Source organism: Bos javanicus, chromosome 14 (genome assembly GCF_032452875.1).
Source record: "Bos javanicus breed banteng chromosome 14, ARS-OSU_banteng_1.0, whole genome shotgun sequence".
Lineage (NCBI taxonomy): Eukaryota > Metazoa > Chordata > Mammalia > Artiodactyla > Bovidae > Bos > Bos javanicus.
Genome location: NC_083881.1, coordinates 47,693,132 through 47,719,035, shown reverse-complemented (window position 1 = coordinate 47,719,035; position 25,904 = coordinate 47,693,132). Strand labels below are relative to the sequence as shown.

Sequence of the window (25,904 nt, the reverse complement as noted above, 5' to 3'; positions counted from 1 at the left end):
GCCTTATTTGCCAACGTGGTATTCTGTCAACACTGCTTCTGATCAAGGAATTTGTGGTATTAAGTGGTCTTGTTCTAATATGTCATTATGTAAGTAATGCTATTTTGGAGACAAGACTTTGAAAGGATGGATATTCTCTTAGAAGAATATCTTACAAGACACAGTATAAGATTTGAACCAGAGGTCAACATATGGTGTGTCACTTCCATAGCTAGAATATATGGGTCCAGAAATTAAAGAATGGAAGTCGGAGTACTTCCTCTTACTATTATGTTTTATAACCCACTCAGAATTTTTAATTGCCCTCAAACTTTGAGCTTTGCTGGCTTGGGGGGGTCTAGTACCCAAAGGAGAAATGCTTCTACCAAGGGAAGAACAATAATTCCATTAATTTGGAAGATGAGACTGCCACCAGGTCATTTGGGGGCTTCTTTTTTTAAACATTTATTTTTGTTTGGCTGCACTGGGTTTTGATCGTTGCACGCAGGCTTCTCATTACAGTGGCTTTTCTCGTTACTGAGCACAGGCACTAGAGTTCTCAGGCTCAGTAGTTGTGGTGCACGTGGGCTTAGTTGCTTCACGGCATGTGGGATCTTCCCAGATCAGGGACTGAACCCGTGTCTCCTTTATTGGCAGGCAGATTCTTTAACACTGAGCCATCAGGGAAGCCCTCAGCTAACATCTTGGCTGATTTCATGTGAGGCAGGACCACTCAGTTAAGTCACTCATGAGTTCTTAACCCATGGAAACTATGTGAAATACATGTTTGCTGTTGTAAGCAAATAAATTTTGCAATAGTTTGTTATGTAGCAAAACAACTAATATAATAATGGAAGTTTAAAATATCAAATATGACCTTGTGACCAGTTACATAAATTGTGCCTCTAACAGCTATGAGTATTTTCTTTCTTGTTATGTGTGTATGTATCTAGAACTATATGTGCTTAGTCGCTCAGTCGTATCCCACTCTGTAGCCAGCCTACCAGGCTCCTCTGTCCATGGGGATTCTCCAGGCAAGAATACTGGAGTGGGTTTCTATGCCCTCTTCCAGGGGATCTTCCCAACCCAGGATCGAACCCAGATCTACATTGCAGGTAGATTCTTTACCATCTGAACCACCAGGGAAGCCCAATAACTATATGTGTATATGTATATATAATATGCATACACATATACATTATATAACTTTTGCCTGGAAAATCCCATGGACGAAGGAGCCTAGTATGCTGCAGTCCATGGGGTTGCTCAGAGTCGGACACGACTGAATTGACTTAGCAGTAGCATACATTATATAAATGTTATACATATATAAATATATGTGCATATACATTATGTATAAATGTACAATATATATATAAAAGAATCATACATTCACATAATACTATCTTTTCCTTTTCCTAATTAATTTTACATGTTTTTTAAATTTATTTTTTAATGAAGTACAGTTGATTTACAATGTTGTATTCATTTCTTCTGTACAGCAGTGACTCAGTTTTACACATATATACATTCTTTTTTAATATTCTTTTCCATTATGGTTTATCCCAGGATATTGACTATAGTTCCATCTGCTATACATTAGGTCCTTGTTTCTTATCCTTTCTATATGTGATAGTTTCCATCTATTAACCCCAAACTCCCAGGCCCTTGCTCTCCCACCCACTACAAGTTTTTCTTATTTGAGATTAACTTTACCATTTAATCTTTTGGTAACAGAATTTCAGCTGGGACTGAGATTGAAATTAAGGGGTAATTAGCATAGCCTGTGTAGCTGCAATGACCATTAGTATTTTGCATCTTCTGATTTTGTGAAGTGTGAGAATAACTTCTTTTGTATGAAGGACAGTTGCATCATACAACTGGGAGTTGTTGAATTATTGTATGAAAATTTAAAGTGTAAAGAAGGGTACACATGAATGCTGAGTAGCCAAAGGTGAGGCAGCTCCAAGTCCACCTTTCTGTGCTCTGTATTGTGGCGCTGGAGCTTTGCAAACCACAGTTGTCTGGTGGCAGTTTTCTCTTAGATTCTGCCAATGAGGGGCACTAAGGCAGGACCTGGAAGGAGCATGGAAGAAGAAAGGGTGTGCTTCTTCCTGTGAACTTACTATAGACTCCTTGAGTGCCTGGGGTTCTTGAGAGTGCCACTTCTTCACTCTAGCTGCTGCAGTTTCTTGCCTGCAGCCCTTACCCCTGACCAGAAAGCCGGCACTAGCTGGCTGGAGCCCATTCTGAGCTGAGAGACATTGGAGTTTGCCTTCTCAGCTGTTTCAGCTCCAAGGGCTCCTTCTCCGTGTTCTGTTTTAATAATCTTTAAAATTTCTTAAAATTTTTTTTGGTTGTTCTGGGTCTTCGCTGCTTTTTGTGTGGGCCTTCTCCAGTTGTGGCCAGCAGGGGCTACTCTTTGTTGAGATGTGTGGGCTTCTCGTTGTGGTGGCTTCTCTCATTGTAGAGCGCAAGCTTCGGTAGTTGCAGCATGTGGGCTCTAGAGTGCGAGAGCTTCAGCAATTGTGATAAACAGGCTTAGTTGCTCTGAGGCACATGGAATCTTCCCAGACTGGAGATTTACTCATGTCCCCAGTCTGCATTGGCAGATGGATTCTTATCCAGTGGGCCACCAGGGAAGTCCTGTTTTAATAATTCTAACCTCTTCACTCCATCCCCTTGCTTTAAGGGCAGAAGTTGGTTCCTGCAGTTGCTACCTCCAGAATTTTTAGGGTTCTCTTTCTACTGTTTAGTGTCCTGGTTAACAACTTGATACCTGATTAATATGTGTTTGTATTAAATTATCTCTTTCACATGACTGGTGTGGTTTTTCTCTCCCAACTAGTCCCCAGTCTAAGGGTTCCAATTAGCCAGGCCTGATTCAGGTGTTCATTCTGGAGCTAGAGGTGAAGGGGTCAGCTCTACTCAAATTGTATAGACTGAGATTGGATAAGGTTTAGTCCTCCTCAAAGGAAAAATGGGACACTATTATAAAGAGAGGTGAGGAGGGATCAGGCAAAAAAATCACATCTGAATATGAGGATAATCTTTAAAGATAATGAGAAGTTTTCACAACCTTCTTCTCCCATATAAAAATAGCCCAAATAAAATCATTGTGAAAGTGAAAAGACAAATGGAAATCAGATGCCATTTCACGTTCACTAGGATGGGTTATAATCACATAGACAGGAAATAACAAGTGTTGTTAAGGATGTGGAGAAATTGGAACCCACATACATTGCTCGTGAGAGTGTAAAATGGTGCAGCTGCTTTGGCAATCCCTCAAATGCTTAAACATAGCGTTACCGTATTATCCAGCAATTCTTTCCCAGGTATATCCCCAAGAGAAATGAAAGCATGTGCCCACACAAAACTTGAACATAAAAATTCATAGCAGGATTATTCGTAATACCAAAAAGTGAAGACAACCCAAATGTCCATTAACTGATAATGGATAAATGTGATATATATATATATATACATATAATTTATTTGGCAATAAAAAGAAATACCTATGCGTACTACAACATGAATGAATCTGGAAATACGCTAAGTGAAAGAAACCAGTCACAAAGGATCATATAGTGTATGATTCCATTTATATGAAATGTTAAAAATGGGCAAATCTATAGAGGCAAAGTAGATACCTAGGGGCTGGAAAAGGTGAGAGGATGGAGGCAAGGGGTACAGGATTTTGGAGTAATGAAATATTCTACAGTTGATTATGGTGATTAGACGTACAACAGTGTGGGCATATTAAATCCTTGAATCTGTACACTTTAAATGGGTGAATTGTGTTATGTGAATTATATCTCAGTAAAACTGTTAAAAAGTATTGCACAAAAGTATACAGTGGACTTCCCAGTGGTACATCCAGTGGTACATTCTTTACCATACAATGACTCTGATAAAGAATCCACCTGCCAATGCAGGAGACTCAAGTTCAATCCCCAGTTCAGGGAGATCCCCTGGAGTAGGCCATGGCAACCCACTACAGTTGGACAGAGGAGCCTGGTGGGCTGTAGTCCATGGGGTTGTAAAAGAGTTGAAGACAACTCAGCGACTGAACAACAGGTGTACAATACATACTTTTTATTCATGAATTAGTCATACAACCAAGTGAATTGAACAAAATATATTTCTGTGCTCTGAATATTTTAAAGGAGCAGCTAAAGAAGAAGAAAAAAAAATGTATGAATTGTTTCCAGTTTCTTTAAAGGAAAAAAAATTACCAGCAAGTTCTTTGGGTGGTAATGTTTCATTTCTTTTTGTCCTAGAAATGAATCCGAAGTGGCTCTCTGCCAGTTTGCTCATGCTCATTAGCCACTCCCTGATGCAGTCAGAAAAATACCATCTGTTCCTTTCAGTTGTCAAAAAGTTACAAATTATCTAAACCTTTCCACAGGTAGTAAATCCTGAAAAGGTACATCTTCCAAATGATCATCATTTTCTGTAACTGTTGTACAATGATACTTTGTTTAACTTGATGTGAAAATGATAATCCCTAGGTAATGAAATATTTAATCTCCAAAACCGAATTAGCAAATGTCAGTATTTTACATGGTGAGCAATATGAGCGTGGTGCTGTTTAGCTGTGTGATGTAACAATGTCCATACTGGCACTTAGAAAGTTTTCTGTATTCAGGAAGAGCAGGCCATGAAAGGAAATTATCTGGGAATCGCATGGATGTTTAGAAGAGTCATATTTGTTGTTAGCATATGCTGTCCATGTTTGTGCCTGTTAGAATGATGGCAAGCCCAGACATCTGGGCAGGTAGGTAGCATCCCTGATTAGAATAATTCAGTGTTTTTTTAAAAGTAAGTTAATTTTTGGTTGCACTGGGTCTTTGTTTCTACACGCAGGCTTTCTCTAGTTGTTGCGAGTCGGGGGCTACCCTTCGTGGGAGTGCACAGACTTCTCATTACAGTGGTTTCTCTTGCTGTAGAGCACAGACTCTAGGCACACAGGCTTCAGCACTTGCAGCACGTGGGCTCAGGAGTTGCACCCTGACGGCTCTAGAGTGCGGGCTCAGTATTTGTGGCACACAAGCTTTACTGGCCCTTGACATGTGGAATCTTCCCAGATCAGGGGTCGTACCCGTATCTTCGGCATTGACAGGTGGATTCTTATCCACTATCCCACCAGGGAACTACTAGGGTTTGTATGTCTCATCGATTCCTCAAAAAGTACCTTTACACGTTAGTTATCACTAGGCTTTTCTTTGATTAAAGTTCAAAGACGACGGTTTTATTTTACCCTTGTTTTCCAGTAGTGCTTGATGTCATTTCTAGCACCTAGGTCCTTACTAAATGTTGAGTGAGTGAGTGAATGAATGAATGAATCAAACTGGATGGAATGAACTCTATTATTTTAATCACCCGTATTCCAGGGTCTCTAGCCTTCCTAACTCATGACTGTCAGTATCACACTGTTTCTTTATTGTGTGACAAAATAGGGACTGTTTAAATTTGCTTGCCAATGTAGCACATACATGAGGAGGGCATGGCAACCCACTCCAGCAGTCTTGCCTGGAGAATCCCCATGGACAGAGGAGCCTGACGGGCCAGTCCATGGGGTTGCAAGAGTCGGATGTGACTGAGTGACTCAGCACAGCACAGCGCATAGCACATACATAGCTCCAAACTTTATTCCTTGAGCACTTTGCTATTTGGAAATAACCAGTTGTTAGAAAAAAGAATCTTATATTTTGGTGAAAGGGAAGAAATACTTAGAAATACGTTTGATTGGCAAAATATCATGTATCCTAACTGAAAAATTGTTTATTTCATATGCTTCTAAAATCATTGACTACTTCTGTCTTCACTGTGTTATGAATTATTCCGATTGTGGTAAAATGACAATGGGTACATATTGGGGGTATTGAGAGTGTCCACTTCATTGCACATAAGACACATTCTTTGTTAGAACAAGTGTGGTTGCAGTGCGTGACTACCCATGGGGCCCCTTCATCAATTCTGGAACTCCGTTTCTCAGAGGTCATCAGTACTTCCCAGAGGACAAAGATACACTATCTTTCCTTTCCATCTCTGTCAACCAAAAGAAAAGCCTATTATAAGGAAACATCCATCTAACCACATTCAACAGTGCTGTCTGATTCAGTGGCCTTCCAACTGTGTCATTATCCTTTGCACTCATACACACTCTGCTCTGACATTCTGAAAAGACAGTTTTCATACCATTCCTCATTATTCCTCTCTGCAGTGAGAAAGCATTTTAGTCTCTGGATGTAATGTCCTGTCATCATGTACCTGGTCCCTACTGTGCTCTGGCTAAACACACTCCAGACCATCTGAAATTTTAGGGGTGACTTTGGAGAGGTAACAAAAGGAGAAGAAAGTGATTCTGCTAAAACCGAAAAAGGAAAAGGGAATTCAGAAATAGGTATATATGATTGCGTCTCTTATTTCTGCTTTGCGAGTAAGATCACCTTTAGTATTTTTCTAGACATAGAGAACAAATATATGGATACCAAGGGGAAAAGGATGGTGGTGATACGGAGTCCTGCGCCAAGGCCACAGACATGGAGCCAAGAACAAACCAGAGGGCTCCAGAGGAGCCCACCTCTGGAACTGAGCAAACCCCTTTGTAACTGTTGCTCAAAATACCACCCCCCTGCCGCCCCACCCCCCTCCCCTATCCTTACCAGCCAGCTTCCTGACCCCAAATTAGGCAAAAATTCTCATCCTGGTACTCACCCTATTACCATAACCAATCACGTAATGCCAATCTGCCAGCAGGAATTTTCTTTGGCTTGAGGCTATAAAAATTGGCAGCCTCAAGGAATCCAGGAAAAACATCGACTCTCCCTGGCCTGTCAGGAGGTGTCAGCCCACTGCACTAGCAGTGCCCACATTATTTCTGCTCTTTGTTCTTAATAAACTCAATCCTTTCTGCAATATTCTGTGTCTGAAAATTCTTTTCCAACCTGTGTTAGGACTGCCACACAGGTGGGAGGAATTGGGAGATTGAGATTGACACATATATAGCACTGATACCATGTTATCAGTACTAGATAAAATATATAGTTATACTACATAAAATAGTTAACTAATGAGAACCTATTGTATAGCACAGGGACCTCTGCTTAATGCATTGCTGTGACCTGAATAGAAAAGCCCAAAAGGGAAAGAATACATGTAAATATATGGCTGATTCACTTGCTGTACAGTGGAAGCATTTATAAAGCAACTATACTCCAATAAATACTAATTTAAAAAAAAATAGGTATATATGAGAAACAATGCTGTGAGACAGTGGCTTAGTCTTACATGCATCAGAATCATGGGGAATAGTAAAAACAATGAATAAATGCCCAAACCCACCCGAGAGACCTAGATTCCTCTAGTCTGATGAGATTTGTGTAAATTAAATGTTCCTTATGTGTTTCTAATGTGCCATCAGATTGAGAACCCAGCATAGAAAAGAACTTGGGTTTGGGAGTCAGGCAGTTCCAGGTCCAATAAAATGGGGTAACTGTCAGCCTCAGTGTTTTTTTTTTTTCCCCATGAGCGTATGTGTTAGTCATTCAGTCATGTCCATTCTCTGCAGCCCCATGGACTGTGGCCCACCAAGTTCCTGTGTCCATGGAATTCTCCAGGCAAGAATACGGGAGTGGGTTGCCATTTGGGTAAATGTGGATTGTAAATAAGATAGTTTCTGGGCCTTAGTATATGGTTAACAAGCTCAGTTCCTAAGGCCACAGCCGCATCAGCATCAGCTGGGAGCTTGTTAGAAATGCAAATTGAAAGCCAGAATTTACCAATCAGAATCTTTGGGGGCGGGGTCTAGGAACTTGGGTTTTAACACGTCTTCCAGGGGATCCTTATGCTGGCTAATGTGGGAACCATGCATTAGATGAGAAGAGAACGCCAAACCAGGACAGAAGGCACCACCAGGAATCTGGGACCGCCACCGAAATTTCAAATGTATGACCAAGGAACCAGAGTCCAAGGCTAGAGCCAGAGACACCCCAAGGAGTAAGTATAAGGGAGAAGTGGGTCTTTCAAGGAAACTGGTGGTGTTTCCAAACTAAGGGGAATGAACGTTAGTTAAAAACATGGCTCTTCCCTACAAATATGGAGGGGGTGTGGAATTATGGCGTTTGTTTTTGAGGATGAAACAAAAATGATGCTGGCAGAAGTGTTTTTCGGTTAGTGTCTGGCCCGTAGTAAGTATTTAGTGAATTATATGAATTTTGTTTTCAGAGAAGGCAATGGCACCCCACTCCAGTACTCTTGCCTGGAAAATCCCATGGGTGGAGGAGCCTGGTAGGCTGCAGTCCATGGGGTTGCTGAGAGTTGGACACAACTGAACGACTTTGCTTTCACTTTTTCCTTTCATGCATTGGAGAAGGAAATGGCAACCCACTCCAGTGTTCTTGCCTGGAGAATCCCAGGGACGGCGGAGCCTGGTGGGCTGCTGTCTGTGGGGTCGCACAGAGTCGGACACGACTGAAGTGACTTAGCAGTAGCAGCAGCACATTGCTAATTGGGGATGTTCAATTTAATTAGGAACTATAATCTTTGTGCTTTATGTTTCTGGCGTTAAATGGTTAAAGAAAATATTTTAGGTGATACAAACAAATTTTAACACCTCACAAAGTCTCCTTTGGAAAGCCGGAAAATGGGGTGGAAAGCAAAAACTTTATAGGGTAAAAAGTAAGAAATGAGGAAGAAAAATAGGAGATATCTGATTGGCTGGAACCATAGTCAACCTTGTTTATATCCAAAATGTATGAACAGCTCACAAAATTCTATTAAAAAAAAAAACTTGATTTTAAAATGGGCAAAAGATCTGAATAGGCATTTTTTCCAAAGAAGACATATAAGTGGCCAACAGACAATGAAAAGTTACTCAACATCACTAATCATCAGTGTAACACAAAGATTATATCATTTGTAAGTTATATTATCATTTGTAAATATTTTCTCCCATTGAGTAGGCTATCTTTTCATTTTGTTGATGGATTTCTTTGCTGTGCAAAAGCTTTTAAGTGTAACTAAGTCTCATTTGTTTTTGCTTTTGTTTCCTTTGCCTTAGAAGATAAATACTGCTACAGTTTTTCAAAAAGTATTCTGCTATGTTTCATTCTGGGAGGTTTTTTTTTTTTCATAGTTTCAGGTCTTACATTTAGGTTTTTAATACATTTTGAGTCTGTTTTTGTATAAGGTGTCAGGGAATGTTCTAATTTCATATTTTTTACAGTTAGCTGTCCAGTTCTCCCTGCACCACTTATTGAAGAGATAGTATTTTCACCAGGGTATATTCTTGCCTCCTTTGTTGTAGATTAGTTGACTATAAGTGCGTGGACTTATTTCTGGGTTCTCTATTCTGTTCTATTGATCATGTCTGTTTTTGTGCCACAAAACCATAGCTTTGTAGTATAGTCTGAAGTCAGGAAGTGTGACATGTCCATTTCTGTTCTTTCTCAAGATTGGCAATTTGGAGTCTTTTGTGCTTCCATACAAATTTTGCAGATAATTTGTTCTAGTTCTGTGAAAACTGTCATTGGTATTTTGATAGAGATTGCCTATTTTCCTTTTTGGTTGCACACTCCTAAAAGACTTGGGACTTTATCTTATACTCCTTTTTATCTAAATTAATTAGGATTTGCTTTGGCTCTGAATAATAGGTAAAAATGATAGTGTCTTGAATGAGTGTATCAGCTGTTATTGTTTAGTTGCCAAGTCGTGTCTGACTCTTTTGTGACCCCGTGGACTGGAGCCCACCAGGCTCCTCTGTCCATGGGGTTTCCCAAGCAAGAATACTGGAGTGGGGGTGCTGTTTCCTTCTCCAGAGAATCTTCCTGACCCAGGAATCGAACTGAGTCTCCTTGGCAGGCAGATTCTTTACCACTGAGCCACATAGGAAGCCCAGGTGTATCAGTCAGGTAGGTATTCCTAAATAACAAGCCATGCTTAACTCACTGGCTTAAATCAGTAATCCTCTACAGTTGTTGTCTGTGTTTTGACTGACCTAGGCTGAAGTTGATGGGATTGTTCGCAGGTTTGGCAGCTGAGGCAACTCTGCCACTCGCTGAGGTCTGTGGTTTGATTGGGATGGCCTCCTTCTTCCTTGGGTTGGGGTGGGGGCAAGGCTAACCAGGGTTGTTCTTCTGGTAAAATAAGAGACACCAAGCAGCAAGCAGGCCCCATAAGGCCTGGTCTCAGAATCAGCCCCTGTTGTTTCTACTCACGAAGAAGTCACATGGTTGAGCCTGCAGTCAAAGGGTCAAGACACATGCCCATGACAAGGCCATGAAAAGGATGGGGGTATAGGGAGGAGCAAAGAATTAGGGGCAGTTGTTCATTCTGCCACAACAAGATATAATTTTTTTTCATCTAAAAGTCCAAAAGTTCAAAAAATTCTCAGGAACTCAGGTTGCTTCTTTTTTTAGGCTGTGTGGCCTGTGAGAATATTAGTTCCCCCATCAGGGACTGAACCTGGGCCCCAGGAAGTGTAAGTGTGGAGTCCTAACCACTGGACTGCCAGGGAATCCCTGCTTCTATCTTGTTGGTCCTTGGTGCGTGGCCCCATAGTCAGGGTTAACTCGTGGATTAAGGTGGCTTTCTTAGCTCTGTATCTGGTAGGAGGAAGGGACAAGACAAAGGGGACAAAGGGCACAGGCCAACTGTCACTTAAGGGAGGTTCCAAGTAGTTGTCACATGACACTTGTACATCATGTGGCCACTGTTGGTTCCAAGGGAGACTGAAAACATAACCTTTATTCTACTTAGCCATATACCCAGCTAAATCAGAGCATCTATTACTAAGGAGGAAGAGAAGAATGGATATTGCGAACAAGACAATGATTTCTGCATATAGCCTTATTCAGAGTATGCTATGCTATGCTATGCTAAGTCACTTCAGTCGTGTCCGACTCTGTGTGACCCCATAGACGATAGCCTACCAGGCTCCCCCATCCCTGGGATTCTCCAGGCAAGAACACTGGAGTGGGTTGCCATTTCCTTCTCCAATACATGAAAGTGAAAAGTGAAAGTGAAGTCGCTCAGTCGTGTCTGACTCTTAGCGACCCCATGGACTGCAGCCTACCAGGCTCCTCCGTCCATGGGATTTTCCAGGCAAGAGTACTGGAGTGGGGTGCCATTGCCTTGGTGCAATAAATATTTGTTGCTTTTACTGTAAATTTTTTACATGCTGTGAAACAGGGTTATTCTTTATGGAAAAAGAGAATAGCTATTCTTAATAAGAAGAATAAAAAATGTTTTTTAAAACTCAGTGGTGCACATGTTTGGCACTATAAGTTCTTTCTGGTCCCACAGTCACAACGGACTGAGAATTTTTTGTATGAAAAATCGCTAGACTTGACTCAATGACTCTAACAGTATTCAAATCAAGGGATTGAAACTAATAAAATTCAAAACCACAACGTGGTATCACTATGCACCTATTAAAATGATGAAATTGAAAAAACAAACAAATGGTGGCGAGGACATAGAACAACGGGAACTCTGGTAGGCTGCTGGTGGAAGTGCAGAATGGTCCAACGATGTTGGAAAACAGTTGGCTGCTGCTTGGAAACAGTCACTTACTGTGAGACCCAGTAATTCCACTCTTAAGTATTAATCAAGGAGAAATTGAGGCGTATGTCCACACGAAAACCTGTGTTTTGTGCAAATACTTACAGCATCTTTAGTCACAGTCACTAAAATGTACTGGAAACAAAGTGTCTATCTGTAGGAGAATGGATGAAGAAATTCAGTTACAGCCATACAATGGAATACTACTCAGCAGCAAAAAGAAATGAATTACTGAAGTAATTCATGCAGTAAGATGAATACATCTCAGAATAATTATGCCGAGTTAAAAAAAAAAATAAGCTACAAACTATGTGATTTCATTTATGTGACATTCTGCAAAAGACAGAATTATAGGAAGAGAAACTGATTAGTGGTTGATAGGGGCTGAGAGTGAGAGAAGAATGATGGAAAGAGCATAAGGGAACATTTTGGAATAAGGGAGATATTCTTGATTCTTCAAAATTGTATTTTTTGTCATCTTTCATAGAACTGTACACCTAAATATAAATTTTACAGTATATAAATTATATATCAGCAAATGTGACCCAAAAAATTCTTTTTTACATCTTTTTTTTTAATTGAAGCATAGTTGATTTACAATATCATGTTAGTTTCAGGTATATAGCACAGAGACTCAGTTACATAGATTATTTTTCTGAATCTTTTCCTTATAGATTATTATGATGTGTTCAAATAGTTCTCTGTGCTATACAGTAGGTCCTTGCTGTTTGTTTTATAAATAGTGGTATGTATCAGTTAATCTCAAATTTCCATTTTATCCCCCACCACACTACCCCCTTTGGTAAGCGTAAGTTTTCTATGTCTGTGAAAAATTATGTTTCTTCTATCAAAAAATAAACAATGCAAATTTAATGAACTCAGGAAGAAAAGCTGATTGATTTTAAAGTGGTGTCTGAACTCAGGAAGAAAAGCTGATTGATTTTAAAGTGGTGGTTGAAGCTATTTTGTATTAAGAAAATAGTGGGAATTCACTGGCAGTCGAGTGGTTAGAACTCTGCACTTTCACTGCCACCTTGAATCCCTGATTGGGGAATGAAGATCCCACAAGCCAGGCACGACCAAAAAGAAAAAAAAAAAAAAGAAAGTCAATTATTTTTATAATAAAAGATTCATTTATAACCTAGAATTAACTCTAGCTTCAAATAATTAATTACTTTTACATGTTTTATTTTAGCCTCATATCTGTAATTGTTCACCATGAAACAGATAAACCCATTTGGGAAAGTGCTTCTCTCTCAGCATTGTTTAATAGTGACTCAGGTTATAGTCCATTGGGTATTGAAGGGCCAAAAGGAATTGTTTTCATAATGTAAAATGGCATATCCTGGAGCTGTGGAAATTGTATGAGAAAATTCTGTAAGAGTAATTGTTCTGTTCTGGTAAAAGAAAAGATTAATAATAACTGTCTCACAGATTCAAGATAATAGTGCTCTCATTATCACCTAGCCTTAACTAAACATGAGAACCAAAGATTTCCCTGAGGAGGAGCTGAGGACCCCATGGTGTAAAGAAATACATCCCCCTGAGTGGAGATAAGATGTGTGAGGGTGGGCTGAGGAGGCGAAGGGGGTATAGCAAGAAAGTTAGTCCCAGGGAGAGACTTACCCTCAAAAGGTTTAGGTCTAACCCTAGAGAAAGACACACACTGACAAGTAAGGCAGTAAGGTGTGACAAGTGGACAGACGTGTTAAATTCCACCTCTGGGGCCTTGGAGGTCATGTGGTTTACATGAAGGGGTAGTTCTACAACTGAGATGAGAGAGGAGTGAGTGTTCTGTGTAGCTGGAGTAGTTGAGCAGGGCGTGGAAATATGAAGGCTTCAGAGTAGGCAGTTGTGTGGGCTTGGAGTTTGGAGAACAGACGGGGTGTGGTTACAAAAGAGGCTGGTACATGTGGGGAGACAGACAGGAGGCAGCTCTGTGAGTCCCTGCAGAATTTTACCTCCATGCTCCAACAGGCATGGAGAGCCAGTGTGGAGAGTGGTATAAACAGATGACCCCCAACTTACGATGGTTCAACCCAAAACACTTTGTTGTTTAGTCGCTCAGTTGTGTCTGACTCTTTTGAGACCCCATGGAGATCGCCAGGCTCCTCTATCCATGGGATTCTCCAGGCAAGAATACAGGAGTGGGTTGCTATTTCCTTCTCCAGGGATTCTTCCCAACCCAGGGATCGAACCCCCATCTCCTGTATTGGCAGGCAGATTCTTTACCACTGAGCCACCTGGGAAGCAATTCATATTCCATGGAGACCATACTTTGAATTTTGATCTTTTCCAAGGCAAGCAGTATGCATTATGATAGGCTTCCCTGGAGGCTCAGCCAGTAAAGAATCCACCTGCCATGGGTTCAATCCATGGGTTGGGAAGATCCCCTGGAGGAAAGTATGGCAACCCACTCCTCTATTCTTGCCTGAATCCCAATGGACAGAGGAGCCTGGTGGGCTACAGTCCGTGGGATTGCAAAGAGTTGGACACAACTGAGCGACTAAGCAGGCACATTCCCTTATGATGCTGGGCAGTGGTGTTGAGCAGAAGCCCCCAGTCATCTATGTGATCACAGGGGTAAACAACCTACACACTTGCAACCTCTCTGTATCCATATAATCATTCTGGACCCATATGACCATTCTGTTTTTCACTTTCAGTAGAATACTCAGTAAGTTACAGGAGATATTAAACATTTTATTATAAAATAGGCTTTGTTAGATGATTTTCTCCAACTGTAGGCTAATGTAAGTGTTCTGAGCACTTTTAAGGTCAAAGGCAATGGCACACCACTCCAGTACTCTTGCCTGGAAAATCCCATGGATGGAGGAGCCTGGTAGGCTGCAGTCCATGGGGTCGCTAGGAGTTGGACACGACTGAGCGACTTCACTTTCACTTTTCACTTTCATGCATTGAAGGAAATGGCAACCCACTCCAGTGTTCTTGCCTAGAGAATCCCAGGGACGGGGGAGCCTGGTGGGCTGCCGTCTATGGGGACGCACAGAGTCGGACACGACTGAAGTGACTTAGCAGCAGCAGCAGGCCAAACTATGATGTTTGGAAGGTTTAGATGTTGTTGTGTTAGTCGCTCAGTTCAGTTCAGTCGCTCGGTCGTGTCTGTCTCTTTGAGACCGCATGAATCGCAGCACGCCGGGCTTCCCTGTCCATCACCAACTCCCAGAGTTTACTCAAACTCCTGTCCATCAGAGTCTTTTCCAATGAGTCAACTCTTCACATGAGGTGGCCAAAGTATTGTAGTTTCAGCTTTAGTATCAGTCCTTCCAAAGAACACCCAGGACTGATCTCCTTTAGGATGGACTGGTTGGATCTCCTTGCAGTCCAAGGGACTCTCAAGAGTCTTCTCCAACACCACAGTTCAAAAGCATCAATTCTTCGGCACTCAGCTTTCTTCACAGTCCAACTCTCACATCCATACATGACCACTGGAAAAACCATAGCCTTGACTAGACGGACCTTTGTTGGCAAAGTAATGTCTCTGCTTTTGAATATGCTATCTAGGTTGATCATAACTTTCCTTCCAAGGAGTAAGTGTCTCTTAATTTCATGGCTGCAACCACTATCTTCAGTGATTTTTTTCAGTTGTGTCCAACTCTTTGTGACCCCATGGATAGTCTGCCAGGCTCTGCTGTCAATGGGATTCTCCAGGCAAGAATGCTGGAGTAGGTTGCCATTTTCTCCAAGGGATCTTCCCAACCAGGGAATAGAACCCGTGTCTCTTATGTCTCCTGCATTGGCAGGCAGGTTCTTTACCACTAGCAACACCACTAGGAAGCCCAACTTGGTTATATACATATATATATTCCTTTTCAGATTTTTTTTCCCTTATAAGGTAGCACAAAATATTGAGTATGGTTTTCTATTAAGTGTACTTTGTACTTAAAGATATTTTCAGTTTACTATGCATTTATCAGGATGTAGCTCCATCATAAGTCAAGGAAGAGCTGTATCTGAATTTTGAATAAATCACATTGGTAACTCTGAGGAGTATAGGGTAAGAGGTAGTGGGGTGGACAGTGGTGATGGATAGACCATTAAGGAGATTATTGCAAAACTCCAGCTGAGAGATGATGGGGGTCTGAAATGAGAGGCAGCAGCCGTAGAAATGAGTGGGTCAATTCTGAGAGCTATGTAGTACCTTCTTCAGAATAAAGTTGTGAGAAAAATGTAGAATCTTGGATAAGGTTCATTTTTGGAAAAAAATAAAGATTAAAAGCTATATCATCATCTGCTCCAGCCTTACTTCTGTAGTAAATCCATCACCACCAGCTTACCGTTTCATGCCCTGGCGTCCTGTCTCATATCTTTTTATTGGCTTCATTCTGAGGTAGGGTCTCCAGACAAGGCCAGAAAGATGGCCCAGCACTTTTAGGCTTATGGAGAAAAGACCTAGAACTGGGGATGCTGTTGAGTGCTACTTCTCAGGCTGGGTCACCGTGGGTGTGTGTGGACGTATTTCACATAGAGAAGAGAGGTGTATCGGAAGATAAAAGACAGCAGATGGCATCCATTATATATTCCAGCTTTCCACAGTAGATGGGGTTTTGGATTGGTATATAGTATCATGTTGCTGCAAAGTTAAAGAGACAACTAGGCTAACTGGCTTGGGTTTCCAGGGGTAAGTGCGGGTTCATCTGGTACCACCCAATGGTCTATGTCTGCTCTGTCTTAATATTTCTCAGGATGATTATTAATGATCTAAGCTGATTGACTTTTATCTCATACAAATGCTGAACCAGACCAGTACTAGGGGAACAGGTGTAAATCAGGATAGTCCTGAGCAAGCTGAAGCACAGGGTCACTCTCATTCTGGGTCTCTGCATTCAGCTCAGTTTCCGGAAGTTTCCTGGTTAGTTGATGCTTGCTTCCTTTGATCTGATTCTAAAATATGGTGCCAGAGTTATTATGATCCATCTTCTGCCTCCTTGCCATGTGTGTTGGGGTGGTTCCACTTCCTGGTCCTTCCCTACTTTTTCTTCTCCTCCATTCCTCCAACAACACCAGAAGATATGAATGTTAGCCTGACCCCCTTCAGGAGATGAACCAAAGGTAGGATCCAGTGACCATTTGCATTATATCAAAATTTTCATCCCTAGGCTTGTATTTTGGAAAAATGAAAAAATTGCAGGTGACAACAAGAATGAATCATTTTGATTATTTGTGTGTGTCTATATCTTGAAGTATCTTAGCTTTATCTGTATTTTTCTCTCCATAGACTGGGCACCTTGAGGACCAGAGACATGTTTTATTAGCCTTAGTGTCTTCATTTCTTATCACAGTGCTTGGGGCTTGTCAAACATTTCAACTAAACTAAAATCTAATATCAAGTTGATGGTTGTGCTGTTAAATTCTGCAAGAGTTAAACTGAGGAATTATTCAAATGGAGAACCTACACACTTTTATTTGTGTCCTCAATATAGATTGAGCAGTAGATCACATACATTGTTAGAGTGTGACCATGTTTAATCCACTGCTCTTCTTGGTAGTGATAACAGATACATACCGTCACACCAACCCTGACAAGAGTATGGTGTTTGTGTTCAGTGGTATTTAGCGTCTGAGGAGCAAAGCAGGCCAGATGAGATAAGTTCTGATTGATCAATTCTCTCAGCTAAAACTTAGCAATTCTCATAATATTTTTCACAATGTTAGGCCGAGGCGGTGTGCTGGTAACTGTTTACCATCCAGCTCTCCTGAGGATGAAGAAAAAAAAGAAAAAGGCTCTGATTTGTAAACCTTGTCAGTTCTATGATGTAAATACTCCGACCATCACTGATTCCCAACTACCAGCATGATGTAACCAGAGGAGGAGCTGGAAAGAGGTGCAGACTGGTGTGAGCAGGCTCCAGCATACCCTGAGTACATTAGTGCAGGATTGTCCCAAGCCTGAAGCGGATGTCTCCGTATTTTTAAAAAGTAGAATTTTATTTTATTTATTAAAAAAATTTTTTAACTTTTACTTTTGGATGTTCTGTGTCTGTGTTGCTGTGCATGGGTTTTCTCTGGTTGCAGTGAGCGGGGCCCACTCTGTAGTTGTGAGCTAGCTTCTTATTGCGGCGGCTTCTCTTGTGGAGCACAGGCTCTACAGCGCTCGGGCTTTAGTAGCTGTGGCACAGGGCTTGGTTGCCCTGAGGCGTGTGGAATCCTCCTTGACCAGGGATCAAACTCACGTCCTCTGCATTGGCAAGCGGATTCTCAACTACTGGGCCACCAGGAAAGTCCTGGTGTCTCCTTTTGATATTCATTCATTCAACAGACAGCTATTCATTGACCACCTCCTGTACAGGTGCTTGGGAAACAGAAAAAAAGCAAAGATTTCCAAGCCTATGGGATTTACATTCTTTTGGGGAGGGTGGAGACAGAAGATGAACAATAAACATATTTAACACATGAGTTATATGATATAGTGGAAGCTGATAGAAAGTGAAAGTTACTCAGTCATGTCTCTTTGCGGCCCCATGGACTATACAGTCCATGGAATTCTCCATGAATTCCAGAATACTGAACTCCAGAATACTGGAGTGGGTGGCCTTCCCCGTCTCCAAGAAGTTGATAAGTGCTACAAAAAACTAGATGGATTGAGAATGTAGGAGAGATTGTAATTTTAAACGGGATGGTGGGACTGCTCTGAGATGACATTTAAGCAGAAATTTGAAGGAGGTGAAAGAAGCAAGACTTCTCGATGTCTAAGGCAGGGGTGATCTAGACAGGGGGGCAGCTGGTGCAAAGGCTCTGAGGTGTGAGGCTGTGTGGTAAGTTCAGGTGGGAAAATGGAGGAGGGAAGAGGGAAGGAGGGAGAGAGACTGATTGACTGAAGGCAGAAGGAAAGGTCATGGGAGAGTGTTCCTATGACAAGGGAAGACAGACCTCATAGAATATTGGGAGCATTCTGGATTTTACTCAGAAAAACTGGAGAGCCACAGTAGGCCAAGCAGGAAGTAAAAACCCAGTGAGTAACTGTGCTCATAAGAAAAATCATATTATCTATTCTGAAAATAGTTACTCAGTCCCCTGAATAAAAAATTTTTAATTATTTAAATTAATTGGAAGCTCTAAATATTACATTTCACTTCTATCAGAACTTTTTTTTAATTCACCTTTATTATGCAGATAGTTTAGATATCAGGGAGAAAAAAAACTCTGAAAATCTATAAAAAGCTTTTTTTGAAGTCTTTAGAAAGGCAGAGGTGATGAATCTAAGGAAACATTTACCTCATTATGTAAATTAGATGTAGGCACCCAAGCCATTATAATATTTCATTTGAAAGTTACTAAATGTTCCTGGCTTTGAGACAGTGTCATTTGCATCATTCTTTGCACACCTTGGCAAATTACTGTTGTTTTAGGGATTTGATTGTACAGATTGTTTGTGACCCTATGGACCATAGCCCACCAGGGTCCTCTGTCAATGGAATTCTCTAGGCAAGAATACTGGCTGCTGCTGCTAAGTCACTTCAGTCATGTCCAACTCTGTGCAACCCCATAAACAGCAGCCCACCAGGCAACGCTGTCCCTGAGATTCTCCAGGCAAGAACACTGGAGTGGGTTGCCATTTCCTTCTCCAGTGCATGAAAGTGAAAAGTGAAAGTGAAGTCGCTCAGTTGTGTCCGACTCTTAGCGACCCCATGGACTGCAGCCTACCAGGCTTCTCTGTCCATGGGATTTTCCCGGCAAGAGTACTGGAGCAGGTAGCCATTCCCTTCTCCGGAGCTTCCAAACTCAGGAATTGAACCTGGATCTCCCGCATTGCAGACAGATTCTTTACCATCTGAGCCACCAGGAAGCCCCCTGTGCAAACTGAAACTAGTCCAAAATGATGAAAACAAGGGTGGATTCAATGGAGGAGACAGTAATATGTCCCCATACCTAGGGAAGGGTGTGAAGCTCAGCTTTATGAAGACCAGGAACTAGGAATTGGAATCAGAAATATAAATCCAACATAGCTACTCCCTCCAGCTCTGTGTCTTTCTCTCTAGGATTTTAAGGGCTCTTGTCTCTGGATTTTATCTGTACATTTGCTTTGCTTTTTTCACTTCCCAGATGACCAGTTGCCTGTTTCCAAGCTTGCCTTTTTCCTCCTCCATTCACTGATGTCCTTAACTTCAGAGTTTATACCACATTATAAAGCCAGGACAGACTGCTCATAAATCTATATTCAGCACTGACATATTTAACTACCATATGTAAAATATACAGCTAGTGGGAAGCTGCTATATAGCACAGGGAACTCAGCTCAGTTCTCTGATGACCTAGAGAGGTGGGGTGGGTGGGGGTAGGAGGGAGGCTCAAGAGGGAGGGGATGTATGTATACATACAGCTGATTCACGTTGTTGTACAGTAGAAACTACCACAACATGGTAAAGCAATTATACTCCAATGAAAAAATATCCATATTCTCCAGAACCTGAATTGAGCTTTTGCAAGAGGGAATCTGATTGGCCCCAGGGTCTGAAATAATTCAGTCTTGATCCAGTCAGCTGAGTAGAAGGGAAATGTTCACATGCACTAATTAAACAAATGTTGACTGAGAGTATCACGTGCTACTTGCTCTTATAGGTTTTATGCGTGCTGCAGGGACCATACTCTCCAGCGTCTATGAAGCTGAAAATGCACTGGTGCTTGCATTCCATCCTGTGTAGATGTGCGTGAAATAGGATGGTGTTAGAGAAAGGTTAACAGGCATCCTAGAAGAGTATCCTGTTTGGGGATCTGCCGAAAATAGAGATGTCACATCTCTCTGCACTAGGTCGTACTTTGATTCTTTTGACTGCAATTACAAGTTAAGGGATTCGCCTTCCCTTTATTCCATACCAAGCCAAGTAATCCCCTCTTTGCCAGAAAGTGAGACATTACAATGTCATTTATCCTTTCCTGTCCCAGCTAATAAAGTTCTTTATGATGGAAGTAGGTACAGGGCAGGGGCTGATTCACTCTACAGTGAAACCTCAGTTCAGTGGACCAGGCAGTTGTTCCATCAAATAATTGTTAACAATATCAGTTGAATTTTTTGATGATTTGCAATGTTGATTTGCAGTGGCTTAAGTACTTTATGTCTGTTATCTTGTTTAATCCTTACCAGTCGGTGGAGAAGGTCCTCATTTTTACACACGAGAAAACTTAGCAGAGAGGTTGAGTGAGTGGCTCTCGGTCTCTCAGCTGGCAAGTGGTGAGCCAGGATTTGAATGTAGAGTCTGTGGAACAATCACTAAGTCACGCGCTTTCTAAGGCACTCCTGGTGATGGTGATTTTGGGGGGTTTGAACTAGTTTTAGTGCCTTTCCTGGTACATAAACGATAGGTCCATAGAGATTGCCAGTCTCAACTTTCATCAGCCTATTTGTATGTAAGATGTCAGGCACTCTGATTCATGGAAATATGTATTTCAAATGAGTAAGCAAGCAAGATTTTTTAACCAAAGGGCCTCAAGCAGAGGATTGGTGGGAATTACAAGTTCTTCCCCCTCCAGATATACAGCTTATCCTTTAAAAAGAGTGTGTCAGCCTTTAGAGTTAGATACTTCGCTTCAGTGTCTTTCCCAGGTTCTTTGAACTAGCATGTGATGAAATCAGGATCTGAAAGTAGGACCTGTGGTCTTAACCACTAACTTACATTGTCTGAAAGGTACTTGTTGTGATGGTGATGGTAGAGAATTACAAGAGATGACACAAGTTGTGGTCTCTCAATCACATCTACTTGCCAGTAGAAGGGAAAATTTTGATGTTGGTGGTGATGATGATGATAAGGAGGTGTCCCAGGTCCATTATAGTGAATTTTCCTAAGGGTCTCTTCTAAAATCCTTCAAGACCAACCCTTGTAAAGACTGCTATGACCATCCATCCCCTTAAACAGAGTTGATTGTTCCTTTCAATATCCAACAGTGTCCATTGGATATAGTTCCATTAAAGTATGCAATCTCACTATAATACTTTGTTTTTGAATTTACAGTCTGTGAACTCTAAAGTCCAGAGATTTTCTCTATTCTGGTCACTACTGAATCCCTACCACCTAAGCACTTGTCCTGTTGTGTGTAGTGGACACACTGGTGTCAACAAGAAAAAAAGGCAGACAAACCAGTGCTTTACTGATAACCATCTTCTGTGGCTCCTTTGGAAACTTTTTCAATTATTAGTTCCCCTATTTCCAGCAATAAAATTCTTCAAAATGTCCAAGGTTCTTTGAAGTCATTAAAGAACTAATCTGAGGTCTTTGTGGTATTACTTTATGACCCTGTACTAAGTCCAAATCCAATTACTATTGAGCATTCTTGTTCATATTGCAGTTTTTTCCCTTTTCCTTAGTATCCATAATAACCATCAGTTGCAAGTTTATGCATCTTGTCATGTTATATCTATCTATTTAGAGGTCACACTATGGCTTTTCCAGTGGTCATGTATGGATGTGAGAGTTGGACTGTGAAGAAAGCTGAGCACCGAAGAATTGATGCTTTTGAACTGTAGTGTTGGAGAAGACTTTTGAGAGTCCCATGGACTGCAAGGAGATCAGTCCTAGGTGTTCTTTGGCAGGAATGATGCTAAAGCTAAAACTCCAGTACTTTGGCCACCTCATGCGAAGAGTTGACTCATTGGAGAAGACTCTGATGCTGGAAGGGATTGGGGGCAGGAGGAAAAGGAGACAACGGAGGATGAGATGGCTGGATGGCATCACAGACTTGATGTGAATTTGAGTGAACTCCGGGAGTTGGTGATGGACAGGGAGGCCTGGCGTGCTGCGATTCATGGGGTCGCAAAGAGTCGGACGCGACTGAGCGACTGAACTGAACTGAACTGAATTTCAGTTCAGCAGAGTAGGCCATTTGGTTTGCCTATAAAACTTCTAATTAGCAGAAGTGAAGTTTATTCATTTAATCATGAATTTACTAATGGAATTTAAAATGCATTAATCTTATTAAAAATGAAGCCACATGGGTGAACTAAGGGGGATAGGAAGCCCTTAGGAATTTTAGGATAGAATAATAAAATGATTTGGGCTTCTCTGGTGGCTCATTGGTAGAGAATCTGCCTGCAGTGCAGGAGATGCAGGAGACACAGGTTCAGTCCAGGGTAGAGAAGATCCCCTGGAGGAGGGCATGGCAACCCACTCCAGAATTCTTGCCTAGGAAATCCCAGGGACAGAGGGCGTGGCTGGCTCAGTCCATAGGGTCACAAAGAGTCAGACATGACTGAAGCAACTAAGCATGCGTGCAATAAAATGACATAGCTGTACATTAAAAGGTTCTCTCTGGAAATTGTGTGGGAAAACAACCCTAGCAATACAAAATGGAAGATGGGAGAGTATTTGAGAAGATACTGGAAGATCCTGAGAAGATGTAGGTTGCAGTAAGTTAAAGGTGGTAAGATTTTGGATATATTTTGAAGAAGAGCTAACGATTTGCTGAAGGGCTGATGTAAGGTGAGAGAAAGAGGGAGGCAAAGACACCGCCAAAGTTTTGTTTTTTTTTTTTAAAGTTTCAAGTTAAGATTTATTGGGGGCAAAATGAGGGCTGCAGCCAGGGAGACAGCTAGGTCTAAGAAACGACTCCAAAGAGTAGTGGGGAAGGACAGCATACATGTGATTTTGATAAAGGAGTACGTGCAATCCAGCATATTTATTTTTTAGAAAGTTTCTGCTGGTTTCATGAAGCTTCTGCTAGTCATAAGAAACAGTCGTCACAATGAAGGATTCTAGTGCTTTTGTAGATATGAGGAAATACAAGAATTGGGCTCATAATATCAGCTCCTGAGAATATCTAACAAACTGAAGACTGTGCTGCCAGTTTTCCGAGAGCACAGAGCACCTCATTTCTGCTCTTCACCTTGAACTCCTCCGGTGGGTGTTGAAGGTCAGCAGCTGCAGCAGCACATGATTTAATCCTTGTAGAGGTAGATGGCAAGCACCCACAGCAAGTGCCAATTTGTAGCTGACAATCATAAAGGCTGGAGTGTCCCGGAACTCAGTCCCTGAACCTTGTCTCTTTTCCAGATATTCATATCATGAAAGATCTCATCCAAACAAATCAATAAGCTGACAGTTCCAGCCAGGACTCTCTCGTTAACTCTTATAACAACAATGTTTACAGACCACCTAACCATGGGTAGCAAAACAATGACTAGAAGTAACACAGAGACTTTAAAATCTACTTTCAGGATATTTTTACTTTATCTTGGGAAGCAGGGTTCTCTCCATCAAGTCGTTTTTTTTTATATAAATTTATTTATTTTAATTGGAGGTTAATTATTTTACAATATTGTATTGGTTTTGCCATACATCAACATGAATCCACCACAGGTATACATGTGTTCCCCATCCTGAACCCTCCTCCCTCCTCCCTCCCCATACCATCCCTCTGGGTCGTCCCAGTGCACCAGCCCCAAGCATCCAGTATCGTGCATCGAACCTGGACTGGCGACTCGTTTCATATATGATATTATACACGTTTCAATGCCATTCTCCCAAATCATCCCACCCTCTCCCTCTCCCACAGAGTCCAAAAGACTGTTCTATACATCAGTGTCTCTTTTGTTGTCTCATATACATGGTTATTGTTACCATCTTTCTAAATTCTATATATATGCATTAGTATACTGTATTGGTGTTTTTCTTTCAGGCTTACTTCACTCTATAATAGGCTCCAGTTTCATCCACCTCATTAGAACTGATTCAAATGTATTCTTTTTAATGGCTGAGTAATACTCCATTGTGTATATGTACCACAACTTTCTTATCCATTCATCTGATCTCCACACTGTTCTCCATAGTGGCTGTACTAGTTTGCATTCCCACCAACAGTGTAAGAGGGTTCCCTTTTCTCCACACCCTCTCCAGCATTTATTGCTTGTAGACTTTTGGATCACAGCCATTCTGACTGGCGTGAAATGGTACCTCATTGTGGTTTTGATTTACATGTCTCTGATAATGAGTGATGTTGAGCATCTTTTCATGTGTTTGTTAGCCATCTGTATGTCTTCTTTGGAGAAATGTCTGTTTAGTTCTTTGGCCCATTTTTTGATTGGGTCGTTTATTTTTCTGGAATTGAGCTGCAGGAGTTGCTTGTATATTTTTGAGATTAGTTGTTTGTCAGTTGCTTCATTTGCTATTATTTTCTCCCATTCTGAAGTTTTTAATCTGAATGATTAAAAGAATTTCAGTGACTGAGTTAGGACAACCTGAATGAATCTCAGTCTTATGAAATCTCATGACGGTATAAATACATTCTATTCCCTTGGGGGATAGGAAATGAAGCCATGTGCTTTTGGAGTATACCATTATCTTAGTCATATTGTGTATTTCAGTCAAAAAGGAATAAATTAGGTGTAGGGTGATGGTCCTGGAAGAGGAACTGTCCACAGACTTTGTTGTTCAGTTGTTAAGTCATGTCCGACTCCTTGGGACCCCATGGACTGCAGCTCTCCAGGCTTCCCTGTCCTCCACTATCTCCCGGAGTTTGTTCAACTTCATGTCCATTGAGTTGGTGATGCTATCTAACCATCTTATACCCTGCCACCCCCTTCTCCTAATCCACAGACTTAGAATTGGTGAAAAATGGAAGTTACACTAGGCAGGATACTTATGGTTACAAGTAACAGAAGACTTCCGTTTAAAAGACAGTTTATCGGGTCACACAACTGAAAAGTTCAGGGGTATGTTTAGCTTGTCTCATCTGGCTCCAGGTACTTGATTTTATTCAGACCACTCTCTGATTCCATCTTTCACTTATGCTTTTCTTTCTTTGGGTTTTACTCTCAGGTAAGTGTTCAATACTTGGTGGCTTCCAGAATCTGCAGTTTTGAGATGGAGCATAGAAGAAATCACCTCTGTGCACTGATATCTGTACATTAGAATTTATTAAATTGTCACTTGGATTATTTAATTCTTTAATTCTCATCTAAGTTTGTATAAAAATATAGTATAACTTACTATCAACCCTCAGTATGATCAATTGAGTCTTGTATTATTATAATCATGTGAAGATCATACTCACCATTGAAATTTAGAACTTTCACTCACTGCTGTTCATTCTTATTTCCTTCATTTGGCTTCAGTCCCTTGGTAAAATTATATACGTCCTTGCAGGACGTGTATAATTTGGGGGGTGCAGTATAATGATGAATGCATTTGCTTTTCTGTAGGATTGCATTCTAGAAAAGAAGCTTAAATTCATTTTCTTCCCAGTCCTTTTTAGAAACTCTATTGCAAAGAATTTTAAACATGTAGGTATTTTTTAAAAATCCCAAAATAAGGACCTCTGATGCTGCTGCTGCTGCTAAGTCACTTCACTCGTGTCCGACTCTGTGAGACCCCATAGATGGCAACCCACCAGGCCCCACCATCCCTGGGATT

General features: G+C 41.2%; 1 long non-coding RNA gene across 3 annotated transcripts in view; it reads left to right on the top strand.

The window, feature by feature from the left end:
• Window positions 1-17,795: 17,795 nt before the first annotated feature.
• LOC133260601 (uncharacterized) overlaps window positions 17,796-25,904 on the top strand; it is a 122,632-nt gene continuing 114,523 nt past the window's right edge. For 2 of the 3 annotated variants that reach the window (XR_009740887.1, XR_009740886.1), the window contains exon 1: window positions 17,796-18,320. This is a non-coding gene — a long non-coding RNA (uncharacterized LOC133260601). Of the gene's footprint in view, window positions 18,321-21,903; window positions 22,977-25,904 lie in introns of those variants that run through there. The other variant, XR_009740885.1, reaches the window with a different exon arrangement.